Here is a 14,261-nt window from a genome sequence, read left to right on the forward strand (position 1 = left end):
GTATATACAATTGATGACCCTCTGTAAAGAAAACAACAATGTGTTATAATATGTACATCTATGTTCGAATACCTGGTTTACAAATCTAAACATAATTTTTATTTATGATACAAATCTAAACATATTTACATTTTTAATGTTTACATCTCAAATAACAAAATTATTTAAAAGGTCGGTGTGGCGACTGGAAAATGTAGGCAAAATTCATTTAAAGGAGAAATGGTCGAAGATCCAAGTAAAACAGTCTCTACGATAATTAGTGGTTACTGATCAGATAGTGATAGCTTAGACTCACTTTTATTGAGTTCAAAAGCCCGTCAGTTTAAATTCAAGACGGCAGCAGCACCTTCAATTGTAGCGTAGGTGTGGGGCTAAGAGATAAATCATTTGTGCCCAGAATTCACTGCAAGAAATGGAGGTAATTGGTAATTCTCTTACCACTAGAATGATGGACATAAACACTAGCATGGATTTCTGATATAAACGGGCTAAAAGAGTAGTTTACCTCGTATTAAATACAGGAGTGCAGTCTACAGTTTCTGACGGAATGTCCAAGTTCAATCAATTTCAAATCACTTGTATGTTTCTGAATGAGAAAAGAAATATACGTATTTTTCAGAATTGTCACACAATGACTTTTTTTTAAAAAAGGGGGGGTCATATCAAATGACTGTAGTTTTAACATATTGCGCCATGTCTGTTCTATTAAAAAACAGGTGGTTCACAGAACATAGTAAGGTAATCAGAAAGTTAGATGGATTTAACTGGTGGCATTCAGTATGACTATTGGTGCCATACTTGGAAATTGGATCTGTGCCGGTTTCGCTAAGGTGATGGTAGTTGGCACTCGGTTAAGCCGAACTGAAAGGACTGTGCCATGTAGGCAACAGAAAAATACTGAATATGGGACAGAGCGAGTGAGACTAAGGATTTACAAAGGATTTACAAAAGATCGATTTAGCAAACAATAGCGATAGCACTAGTTTTACATCGGGTTGACTTACTTTCAATCTCGCGCCAAGGAACGTCAAACGAGTCCGGTCAAGGCTTGTAACAATGTTTCAATGTCACTGTGTTTTTATAACGCTTCCCGGCTATCAGCGAGTTGCGTGTTCTCGCGATGTTATGCGATGGTAATAAGAACCTTGTTATTTGCTGAAAACAAGGCGGCCATCTTAACATATGTATTTAACCATGGCACAGTACTTTCAGTTCGGCTTAACCGAGTGCCAACTACCATCACCTTAGCGAAACCGGCACCGATCCAATTTCCAAGTATGGCACCAATAGTCATACTGAATGCCACCAGTTAAATCCATCTAACTTTCTGATTACCTTACTATGTTCTGTGAACCACCTGTTTTTTAATAGAACAGACATGGCGCAATATGTTAAAACTACAGTCATTTGATATGACCCCCCCTTTTTTTAAAAAAAGTCATTGTGTGACAATTCTGAAAAATACGTATATTTCTTTTCTCATTCAGAAACATACAAGTGATTTGAAATTGATTGAACTTGGACATTCCGTCAGAAACTGTAGACTGCACTCCTGTATTTCATACGAGGTAAACTACTCTTTTAGCCCGTTAATATCAGAAATCCATGCTAGTGTTTATGTCCATCATTCTAGTGGTAAGAGAATTTCCAATTACCTCCATTTCTTGCAGTGAATTCTGGGCACAAATGATTTATCTCTTAGCCCCACACCTACGCTACAATTGAAGGTGCTTCTGCCGTCTTGAATTTAAACTGACGTGCTTTTGAACTCAATAAAAGTGAGTCTAAGCTATCACTATTTGATCAGTAACCACTAATTATCGTATAGACTGTTTTACTTGGATCTTCGACCATTTCTCCTTTAAATTAATTTTGCCTACATTTTCCAGTCGCCACACCGACCTTTTAAATAATTTTGTTATTTGAGATGTAAACATTATAAATGTAAATATGTTTAGATTTGTATCATAAATAAAAATTATGTTTAGATTTGTAAACCAGGTATTCGAACATAGATGTACATATTATAACACATTGTTGTTTTCTTTACAGAGGGTCATCAATTGTATATACAACTAGTTTTGTCCTGATGATGGTCTTATGAAAACTTCAAAAAAGACCGAAACGTCGACTTGTTTAGTCCAAGTCTGCACTTTTTGTTTTATGTCATCTTTTGATTTTCTTCTGATTTTAAGTTGAAATCAATGAATTATTGTGCTTAAGCAGTCTGGACTCAATATTTGGATATGTCAAAGGAGAAATAACCAATACCTTGAATATCCAAGTAATTTCCATGTATGTACCCTATCCTATATGAATGCTCATCGTTTTTGTACATAAGTATATTTTTCTGCCTTGAAATCAAATACTAATTTTCAGACAACACAAAATCCTGGTTTCTTGTATTTATTGATCATTTATTGTATATATGATGTTAGTGTGGTAACATCTTTTGTTCTGACTTTGTGGAACTCCCTTTACAATTTAATAACATAGGACAGCCATTGATTAATCTCAGGTTTAGGTACTTTGATTGTTTTAAAACAGGTCCTAACAGCGCTAAGAAATTAGAAAACAATAAAACCCCTTGCTGGCCATTTTCATTATAACAAACTCTGCCGAAGCCCGCAAGGGTATATTGGGTTTCTCACCTTCATATCCAGTATAAGTGTCACAAGAGCAAGATGTGCCCTTTCCTTCTTTAACCCCTTCCACGCTGATGACGAGCTGGGCTCGTCATGGTGTAGCCTCCTTGCACGCTGATGACGAGCCCAGCTCGTCATGTAACATGGGTTTTTAAAAATCTCAGCAGACGAGCATAATTCCAATAGCGCGCATGAGGTTAAAAGAGATAACCTTGCAACCATTATCATCTCACATAGACAGAAACAAATCCCAGAAAAGTTGACTTTATCAGTCATCAGGTGAACCCTCACATTGACTTTTCTGCTAATTTTATCCTTTGATTAATGTTATGATCATTGGAGGGATTCTTCAGTCAGGCTCTCCATTTGACTGTACGCTTTATTTTCTTTAACCTCAACTAAGAAGTATAACACTCATTGGTTTTCTATCATATGCTTCTTTACATTTTTTTGACCTCACCTTTGAAAGCTTATCCACAAAAGAGGACAATATTTGACTACACAATTAAATATTATCTTTAACATTGACCCATTCTTTCTTATTTAGTGGTGTATAACTAGCAAATGCTTTATGTCTGTTCTTAGGTTTTATATTTTTACAGGAGGTCATTCCCATTTCATAGGTTTTATGTCCCATCTAAAACATGCAATGTGAAAATACATCATTTTAAATTCAATCCAATTAAATGGTAAAATCTTAAAATTAAATATATCAATCCAGTCTGACACATGACCTTTCTTGTGTAGGACTAAATGTACTATTTGAGTAAGCCTGTTACCTTCATAGGGTTAAGGAAGGTTAATGTCTCCTGAAATAGGAAATGTATTTTCAGACAAAATGAGAAACATGATCATTTCCTGCAACCCCTCCTGACACAATTCACTCCTTTTGGGGAGACTGCAGTGCATAATAATTGTAAATGTTTCAGTATGATTTAAAAGTAATTTAGCTGCCATAGTAAAAAAAGGGAGCATGTTTGGAGAAGGAATATATGTGACCTGAATTTCAGTCTGGAATAAAGCCCCATATTTTTCTGTACCTGACTTCCGATCCCCTCTCAGAATCGCATGCTTCTGAGGTAGTGCTAAAATAACATTTGGGTGGGAAACCTGATTAAAACGAACTCTGTGAAATACTGCAGATCCTGTGGATCCATTGACAATGCATCCATTAAACTACACTTCACCCTCCCTTTGTTTGCATGAATGCTAAAGAAAACCTTTCACAAAATGCCTGAGTGAGGGAAAAAAAACTCCTATTGAATGGTTCCAAAAGAAGATCTTATCACTTTAGGTATTACTTAGTATACTATTTCTCATGTCCTACAGCCTTGATGCTAGTTACTCTCATGGTGCAGAAAGTAACAAAATTAACCATGCCATGTCCCATCCTGATAGGACTGTTGTTGTTTTTCTACATTTTGCCTTGGACATTGTAAAGCTCTCTAATACACACAAGGTTCCTGTTCTCGCTATATAAAACTTTATAAATAAATAATAAATAAAATAAATAAATGTAATCTGCATTGAATCTAACACCCCCTTCCAGTAGAATCAATGGAGAAATGCATCAACAGACATTTATCTAGAATCCGTAAGTTCTTGCCACTGATACAGCTCTTCAGTGTTTTAGTTTGGGTGTATCTGGACTATGACAATACCGTTTACACTGGTCTTTTAGTGCAAGAGCCTGCACATGTGCAGAAGTTGTCCAGTCACAACACTGACCAGTTAGCAAATTATTCGAAAATTGACAAATACATTTCAACTGCAAAAGCATGGGTGGCAAATACTTCTTTTACAAAGTTTTGGACTAAATTATTAATAAGGCAGTTTGACATAAAAGAATTCGGATCATACTTCTGCCATTTCTAAGCATTGAAAATAACAGGTTTTAGGATTGCCCAATGTAATGGTACAGAATGTACCCATCTCAGAAAGATGAAAACTGGAATAGCCTTTTTGAAGTTCAAAATCATGATCTTCGGATCACCACGTTTCTGCGACTAACATTTATGTCACTAAATCATCCTGCCAGCTCTGCAACATGCACTGGAAATATACTTAAACAACCATAGAGGGATCTACCCATCTGATCTTCAGGATGCTCTTGAAAAACAAACTGTTTACAAAAACCTGTAGCTGTCAGCAGCCACCCCAGGAAAAAGCAACCGACTAACGATGGCCAAGGGAAGTCCTTCCTTTCATCAGCCAGACTCAAACTGGCATAAACTGGAGGGGAGTCAACAGTCAGCACCCCCTCCCACTTTCTATTCACTGTACTCCCTTTTCCACCCAGGAGTCATCATTGAATTCACCACTCTGCTTTTCAAGCCAACTCACTTAAGACACTTCTTTCTCCTTACAACAGCACCAGCTACCACCGCATATTCCACTTTGGCTAAGGCCTGAATTTAGGGCCATCTTCACTCAAAGGCTATTATTACCCCCAAAGGACACCTGTTATTGTGGCTGTAATGAGTGATTGTAAGGTGTCCTTAATGTCTTGATGTAAATATCTTGAGATATATAAGCAATAGCAAATGAGCCAGGCCTGCGTCATGTCAACACAAACCCCGGACTCTTATAAGTTTAGCACGCAGGATTAACTGTGTCTAACTGCAAAAAACATGCAGGCAGGCCTTCTGCAGCACAGTTCCAGTAGGTCTAATTTCATGCCTCTCTGCTCCGGTTAGTAATTACCAAATACTCAGCACATTAAATCGCTGGAAATTCTCTTCCAGCCTTGTTCTCCGGTGGACGGCTGGCTGGCAGCTGGGAAACTGCAAAGGAAAGCAGATCTTGTTTTCAGGGCTGTCATTGTTTTTGTGCTGATATATTTTATTGTAATTGTTACTTGGTTAACTCAGACAGAAACCATGAATTACAAGGTTATTTTAGAGTCTTCTAGGCCGCCTACTTCCCGACATGGAATTTGCGAAGGAAACGAGGATGTATGCATACACATACATATATACACACACACGCGTTTTTTGAAGCATGACTAAAAACCCAGAAGAGAATCGGTAAATAGTATATTCAGTTGTCAAGTTGATGCCGCTTTTAATACGCCTGGCATCTCTGCGCGCGCACACGGAAGCTGTGCGCCAGGTCAGCGTCATCTGTCTACCCCCCTCCCGCTCCCCCCTCCCTATCCGCCTTTGGTTATTGTCGCCCGGCGCTCGCCATGTCTGGAACACATTACTAGGCCTCTGCTTAACACGCAGCCCACGCGGAAGCACGCACTTGACTCTGTCATATTTGTATAACCCTTGTGTTTACAGTACATTCATAGCAATGCCATTGATATGAGACTGGCCAGCCTGGGAATACAAGGCCCATAATCCGGGCTCTGGCGTTAAATAAAATGAATGAGGGTCTAGGGCTGAGACCCTTCTGAGCTCACACGCAGTTAGATCTCAAACACAGCTGGTGGTTTTGTTATTCCAGTCACCCTCCCGAGTGCTTAGCATGCAGGCCCGCGCCACCTTGAGCTCACCCTCACTATAGGTCTCTCTATTCGGTTGAAGACAAAAATGTCTTCTGCATATGCACGTTTACCCCGTCTCATGCCTGCGTGTTTGCTCAAGGCTAAACCAAATAGCTTTTTTCTCCGATGACATTTCACAGTGTCGCCAAATATATGAAACTCTGGCAGCGCAAATATGAATCACTCCAGGAAAGCATTATCTCCTGCTATGATGGATTTTATGTTATCCTCTGTTGGTTAGTCAATTTGTTTTCTCTTTTTATTAAAAGTGTGAATGTGGCAACGTCCTACCTGAAGGGCTCACAATAAGTATATATAGAGATGTATGCGTATAAATATAGCAGCTATGTTTCATGTCAGTGAAAATGCCTTTTGTAACGTACTGCTTCTCAAATGCCTGAAATAAATCAGGTATTTTAAAAGTGATTGCAGCTGATTCATTTAGTGCTGTCATAATATGGCGTTTCCTTTAACGGGAATTTATACTGCGTCCCTGAGGCTAGCTCCCAGTGGTATAAATTTATATTGAAAGATAGGAGCGACTGATAAATTTGGTATTACAGCATTAAAAAACTGCCTAGTGCCTGACAAGAAACAGGATCCTTAGCATGCTTAGTGCGTCTTGACATAGTTTAAAACGACACCCAAGAGTTTACGGTTTTCGTGTGAAAGTGTCTATAAATGTAAGATTTTAGACAGAATGCATTACTTTACTTCAAGTGATCTAAACATGCAGTAAATAAGTGTCACTTCTGAATGCATTTGAATACAAATTGGGTTTGCAAGAAACAGTTGACTGCTCCCAGGGCTTTAAGTTGACTGGCTTTAAGTGGACCGGACCCCTCCAGCTCTTAAACCCGGTGGTAATTAAAAGGTAACATTGAAATTAGCCCTATAATCATGTCCTTAGCTTGACAGACAAAAACATTGCTCTATTTCTGAGCCCTGAATTTAAAACAGTTAAGGCAATCCAAGTCAGAAATGTAGTTCCTGTTGATATTTCACATACTTTCCTAAATCTCCCATTCCCTGAGAGTGTTATGTCTGTTTCTGTAGTTTTTTAAATGCAGCATATTAATCTTGCATAGCGATTACATACCCATGCGGGTTTTGAACACCTACAGATCATTCCCCAAGAATGTGTATTTTGTTCCATAGGGTTCACTGACTGTGGTGCAGAACTATGGGGCTGATTTACAAAAGCATTTACGAATACAGGGAGCAGTAGTAGGGGAGTGCTCTTTTACATACTCTTTCATGCCTTTGTGGATTAATCCTGAAACATCCAAGTCCTTTTTCGTAAAAGTGCACAGAGGGAAAATCCTATTCAATTTGTACTAATTGCATATGACTGTTTCTATCAAATAATCATTCCTGCTTCTGCGACTCAGATTGCGACATGCTTGAACTTAAATGTATTATAGAAGAACTAAGAGACATTTAGGTGTGAAATAAACGTTTTTGAATTTGAATTTAAAGCTGCATTGGCTATCCATTAAACAGAGGGTGAAGTTTAAGATCTGCTGTATAATGCATAAGTGTCTACAGGGGAAGGGCCCAGCATATTTGACTAATAAATTCTCCTGGTATATACCGACACGCTCCTTGAGATCCAGTGAGCAGGCCTTGCTACAGGTCCCAAGATTTAAAAAAGTAAGACAAGGGGGAAGAGCTCTTGCTGTTGCTGGTCCAACCTTGTGGAACAGCCTCCCACTGTTTTTGAGACTGTGCAAGGACCACTTTCCTTTTAGGAAACAATTAAAAACCTTCTTTTTTCAAAATTGATCCATACCTAGTAACACATACAAGCTCCGCTAGTTGTTTTTTTAGCTGCCAAAGGCACGGAGATACTCCTTTGGGAGGTGATCCTAGCGCGGTATAAACATGCAAATAAATAAATAAAAATAAATCATCTCTTCTAACTATTGTCTCTATACCTCTATCAATCAGCCCACTCTTTTGTCAGTGCTGGCTTCATATAGATCTTTGGCTAACGGGATTTATCAAACCCGGGCGGAGATGAAGAAACAAGGCTCCTAGTCAAATGAATACGGATTTTGCAGTGGAGAAATAAGGTCTGGAACATGGATTGTTGGGAGAATCATTTTTTAGATGTTTGGGTGTGATGTTTGGAGAAGCGTTCCCGAAGAATTGAAATATGTCATGAAAGGATATATCTGGTGTTGAAAAAATTGGATGGTTTGCCTACAGATTGATGAAGGTCTATGATTGTCCTTGGGAGCCTCCTACATTTAAGGAATTGAAATATCGCAGATGTGGAAGTATCGAACTAGTAGTGTTTCTTAAGCCCTGATGAGGTCCTATCTCCGGGACGAAACGCGTCGGCTGTTGGCAGTATAAGAAATACATCGAGAACCCAAGAATATTATTGTTTTGGAAAACTGTTGCTCTATGATTGTTGGCTTTGTTGTGCCAAATGTAATTAAATAATTTTACTTTCTAAAATTTAGCACTCCCAGCTCATTCTTTGAGTATGTATTATAGAAGAACTAAGAGACATTTAGGTGTGAAATAAACGTTTTTGAATTTGACACTTTATCATCTCTTCTAACTATTGTCTCTATACCGCTATCCGTCAGCCCACTCTTTTGTCAGTGCTGGCTTCATATAGAACTTTGGCAAACATTCTCAAAATTCAATAATCTACAAATAAATAAAGTAACAACATCAGTACTGTCAAACGTAGAAACTGGTAGCTAAGATCTGGATGCCAATATTGTGCTTTTCAGAAACCACAATTGAACTTGAACCGGATCAGGGTGCACAGGTTCATTTGCGTGATTACATGTGGCTACCATAGGAAATCTAAGATGAAACCCCACCTTAATCTGGCTCTTCACAATCAGGGGCATGTCAAAAAGTGTGACCAAGCTTAAAAGTAAGCATGAACATAACATTATAGGATATTACCTAATTCATTCCAGGGAAAGTGTAGCAGCGTAGTAAGATAAGGTCCAAAAATGGTCACACACAGGACCACAATATAATAGAAATAAAATATATAGATTTTATACACAATAAATTAACCTCAAGTAAACCATTGATAGGTATTTTCAAGTAGATTAAACCATGCTTATTTGTATTGAAGAATGCAGCTGGAGTGTGTGTTCTTTACTTCATATATTGATGAAATAAAAAAGAAATCAAAATAATTCTGTATTATGAGCTTGCTAGATACTCTATTCCAATTTGGTCTTAGTTTAACGCTGCATCATTCATTTATCATTCAATTATCAAGGAGAGACAAGCTAGGCAATGAGAGTCTCCCAAACACTGATGTACCAACAAGAATCAACAATGGCTGTAGGCTTAACCCGTTAGCTGCTTCGAACGTTCTGCGCCAGTGCTGAACGTTCGAAGAAACGGGTGGGGCCGCCTCGGCCAATAGACGTGCGCAGCACTACCGAGGTAGTGCTCGCGACGACCGTTGGCCGACGGCAGCAGCCAACGGGTTAAAAACAGCAGTTTGATTTAGTCATTAACAGCACCATGCATACTGTTATTACCCAGCAACCAGTTATAATACAAGACTAGCATTACTGCACCCACTACTGCAGTCTATGCTACCCAACTTAGACTGAAATACTCCCACCCTAACAAACCTAGAGCCAGAAGTCAGAAAAGCATCCAGGATTCTGAAAGAAAACTAAAAGTGTGTTTTGTTGATTGTATTTATTCGAAACAATATAAGGTCAGCAATTAGATCTTCAAGGTGCACATAACAAATAAAAATAATGACAACATAAAGCACCCAAGCTGCAATAAAAGAACTGCAGATACACAAGCTATGTCTTTTTGCGAGTCCTTAATGTCGATTACTTGCGAATCGCTATTTAGGACTCGCAAAATGGAATGTATGAAGGAATCGCAATATTAATTGCGATTCCTTAATATTCCTTAATTGTGAATTGCAAATTGCGATTCGCAATTAAGGAATACTTTCCCATTCATTCCTATGGGCCTAGAGGCCCATATGGGATGGATGGGAAGGCGTTCGTAATTTGCAAGTATCCAATAGGTACTTGCAAATTGCGAATGCAATTTCAAGGGTGCAAGGGTGTCAAAAAGACACCCTGTTGCACCCCTGAAATATATATGTGTGCACATGTGGCACACATACATGCCCTAAGGGTATGTATGTTCGCCACATGGCACTTTGAAAAATGCAAAAAGTGCATTTTTCAAAGAAATCACAAATTACCAGCAACTTGAATTTGGTGGTAATTTGCGATTTCTTAAGCCATAATCGCACAACTTGGGTGCTTCATACATCACATTTAAGGAATCACAGTTTGCGATTCCTTAAATGCAATTGCAAAATAGGGAATCACAAAGTTTGCCATTCCCTATTTTGCAATGGCCTTTTGGGATGATACATCCCAAAAGGCCTTTTCCCTTTTGCAAATGGACCGATTCTCAAAATTGACCCATTTGCGAACGGGAAAAGGGCTTGATACGTATGCCCCTATGTTCTTCTAATTCCAGACGTGAGTAGTTCCACCATACAAAAGAATGCATTGAATGACAGATATCAATTTTTCAAATATCCTCTCCCCCTCAGAACATCATGCAGTGGGCTCATTGAAAATGTATATATCCTGTCTAAGGTTCTGCCAGACATCAACTACGCGGACTAAAGTGACAGAGAAAGTTAAGCTTAAAGCACTTGCAATTTTCCAAGGTTCTACTTTCATGTTAATGAATGTTGGACCACAGCAAGGAACCATTGTTGCAGAAAGACCTACAGTAATCAGTCTTGATGACACCTTTGTTCTCCTGGCTCTAACACCCTCTGCGTAACAACATCAGCTATAAACAAAGCCATTTTAGTGATAATTCCAGTGCTGGAACACAGCTGCCTTGACTTCTTATCCTTCTAGTCCATCCTCATTTGAAACTGCATTAGTAAACCACTAGGGGCCTCATTTGGATGTCGGTCGGAAAGACTCCAACCAATGGTCGGAGGCTTTCTGCCCGACATCAATGGTTTAAACTCCGACCGCCTACTTACATAGAAGGCAGTCGGAGTTTAAACTGGCCGGTCAATCCGACTGGCTTCCGACATCTGATCATAATTTCTTACGAGTGGCATTTCTGCCATTGGGATTATGATGTCGGTTTCCAACAGGATTTCCATGTCGGGGTATCCGACTTGGAGAGCCTGTTAGTAGGTACCTTTGGGAGCCCCTAGCAGGGCTCCCTTCTTTCCACTGCCTATGGATGTGGGCCGGAGGGGGCACCCCCTGAAAATACCTGCACCATGTCGCATGCACCATGAGGTGGCTGCCACATGGTGCAGGAATTTACAGTAACTCCCATTTCTCTATAGGAACCTGTGCTGCGGCCAGTTTCCGACCGCCACACAAGCTCCCATAATGAAATCGGAATTGGCGATCGCATCATGTGCGGTCGCATCGTAATTGCAGTTTCAGTCTGGGGACACAAGGTCGGTTGGTTTCAACACCACAGAGATGTCAGTCGGAGGCAACTCCGACCAGCATCATAATCAGGCCTTAACTTGTGAATATGGTACTGAATGGGAAACAAGCGTGGGGTACTGAAGTGAATCATCTTGTCAATGTAAAGTATGACAGATATAACGTTCAGAAAACAAAAGAAACAAGCATTTGAAGAGGTCAATTACTAAAGGTAAATTAAAACTTGAAGCTGAATTCTTGTTTATAGAGATTTATTACTGTATTTTGCATTAAAGTACCCAATCTACTATTCAAGTTAGCAGAGGAAGTAAACATGATATATGTGCAGAACATCATAGGAACTGTAGATTGAGAATTATATAATTCATCCCCTACTTTTGCCGAAATTTTAAACATTATGTCTAACAGAGCAGTTGTATTGAAACTGCCCAGAAATATTACTTTCACTGCCACCCAGGTGTGCTATAAATTATTATCTACACACAGAGTGGTATCAGTTATGCTATTAATTCTTTCTCCCCCTCTCATGGCCCTGCCCTAATTATTCCTGCATACGTTGGCTCAGCCAGAGTTGAAAAATAAAATGATAAGAAAATATTTATTTATTTTTCAGCTTCTGGCTCTGAGTCAGTGGGGCGATACTCCTCCGCAATTGCGAAGGAACAGCCACTGTGCTGCAGAACTAAACAGACAATCGGCCATCCAAATATGAATCTTAAAAGATCTATCTATTGTGCCCAAAGACGGCAGCCACCACCACATGTGCAGTTATCTCTCACTCTTCTTCCCTTCACTGTATGCGTACGAACAGTTGCATGTTCACAGAAACACAGTATGAACAGCCTGTGCCATATGTGCACAACACTAAAACACTTCCTTCGTAGGGAAGACTGCAATCACACATTGTTACATCCTCACACTATTGCTTTGTAGGTTTTAGCATTATATCTTGTTCGTGTTTCATTACATTACAAACAATAGGTGCAGCAAAATAAACGTGAGAAGAGCACAACGCTGGCCATCATGCAAGACATCAAAACAGTTACCACTAACTTCCCATCAGAAACCCACACTCTTTCTTCCAGGTAACTACCCTATGAGGTAGTATCCTGCTCTGCAACTGTGTTTTCCACCTCGGTAAGGTTGTGATGCTTAATATAAATGTAAGTACAAAGAAATAGACTTAAAGTAAAATGCAGTCAGATAAATGTAACCACTGTTAGGGCCTCGTTATGAGTCGCCTGGAGTTCAGAGGTGGCGATTTCCGCACCAGAATTACAAATACTAGCTGTTTTTTCCCTCCAGCATCCCAACTTTAGTTACACCTTTTCATTCCAGGAATGGGAATAAGTATGCTGATCCTAGCTACTGGGTTATTTTCCACCAGTTTTGAAGACTCAACCTGGTAACATAGACTAAAAGTTTCACCGCACATTTAACACCTACTGTCTCCTTGTCGTAAAGCATTCATGAAACGAACAATTTTGCCAAATAATAATTCTGTGATTCTGTTTACAGGTGCTAGTTCTGAGAAGTCTTCGGGGCATATTACCAAGCAATAGCGATAATTATCGCTATTGCTTGGTTAGCGATAAAAATGTATCGCCGAGCTTCGACGATTTTTACCGCAGATAAACCTTGCTATTAGCAAGGTTTATCTCTGAAACGATAAAAATCGGCCGAAATGCATGAATATCGCTATAAAGTCGGCGATATTCATGCGTTACCGAGCGAATGCTCTTAGCCATGTTATCCACCTCCCATTGGATAACATGGCTAAGAACTGCTCAGGGCAAGTTGGTAATAGGAGATAGCGATGTTAGCGACTGTTTCCAGTTGCTAACATCTTGGCACGCCCACTTTGCATGTCATTAGTGATAAATTTCTCTGACATGCAAAGCGGGGCCCAAGATGGTCGCTATCTCCTACTAGCTGTCGCTAACTGGTGTTAGCGACAGCTAGGTAATAGGGAGATCATTTTATCTCTGCTTTCTTGGCTTTTAAAGCCAAAAAAGCGGAGATAAATCCCTTGATAATATGCCCCTCTGTTTCTTCAGCAGAAAGCATGTTAAACCTACTCACCATGAGGCTTCATGGTTTCAAGTGCAATAATAACAATACATAATATTAAGCAGGCATTAGCTATAGCCCACACTGTAGTATAATAGCTTATTTGGAAAACCAGGCATTAAGACATCACTAATTCTCCCATATTTTGTCCTCGATTTAGTGGTAAATTAAGCCCACTTAGTTAAATAAGAGACCTCATTTTAGAAACTGATAATTTGACTAATGATGTGTGTGTGAGAGAGAGAGAGAGAGAGAGAGAGAGAGAGAGAGAGAGAAAGAAAGAAAGAGAGAGAGATAATAATAATACTGAGATTACTGTTTTTAAAAAGACATATAGAGCTTATGTACAAAAAAACAGAGCTGTAAAATATTCAGATTACTAGTAAGATAATATAAAATAGGGAGATAGGATTAAAATATCCTAATGATAATTAATTACCTATGACTATCAGAGACTGAGGTATCAGATCAGGCGAAGCGTAACTTTTTTAAAATCTAGAGGTGATCTAAAGTTCGGGGTTAAGCTTAAAATGACGTAGCAGCACAGCCGGTTTGAGAGAGATATGCAGCCCTGTTTTTTCCCAACAGTGTGGCCGC

Source organism: Lissotriton vulgaris, chromosome 3_1, assembly GCF_964263255.1.
Source record: "Lissotriton vulgaris chromosome 3_1, aLisVul1.2, whole genome shotgun sequence".
Lineage (NCBI taxonomy): Eukaryota > Metazoa > Chordata > Amphibia > Caudata > Salamandridae > Lissotriton > Lissotriton vulgaris.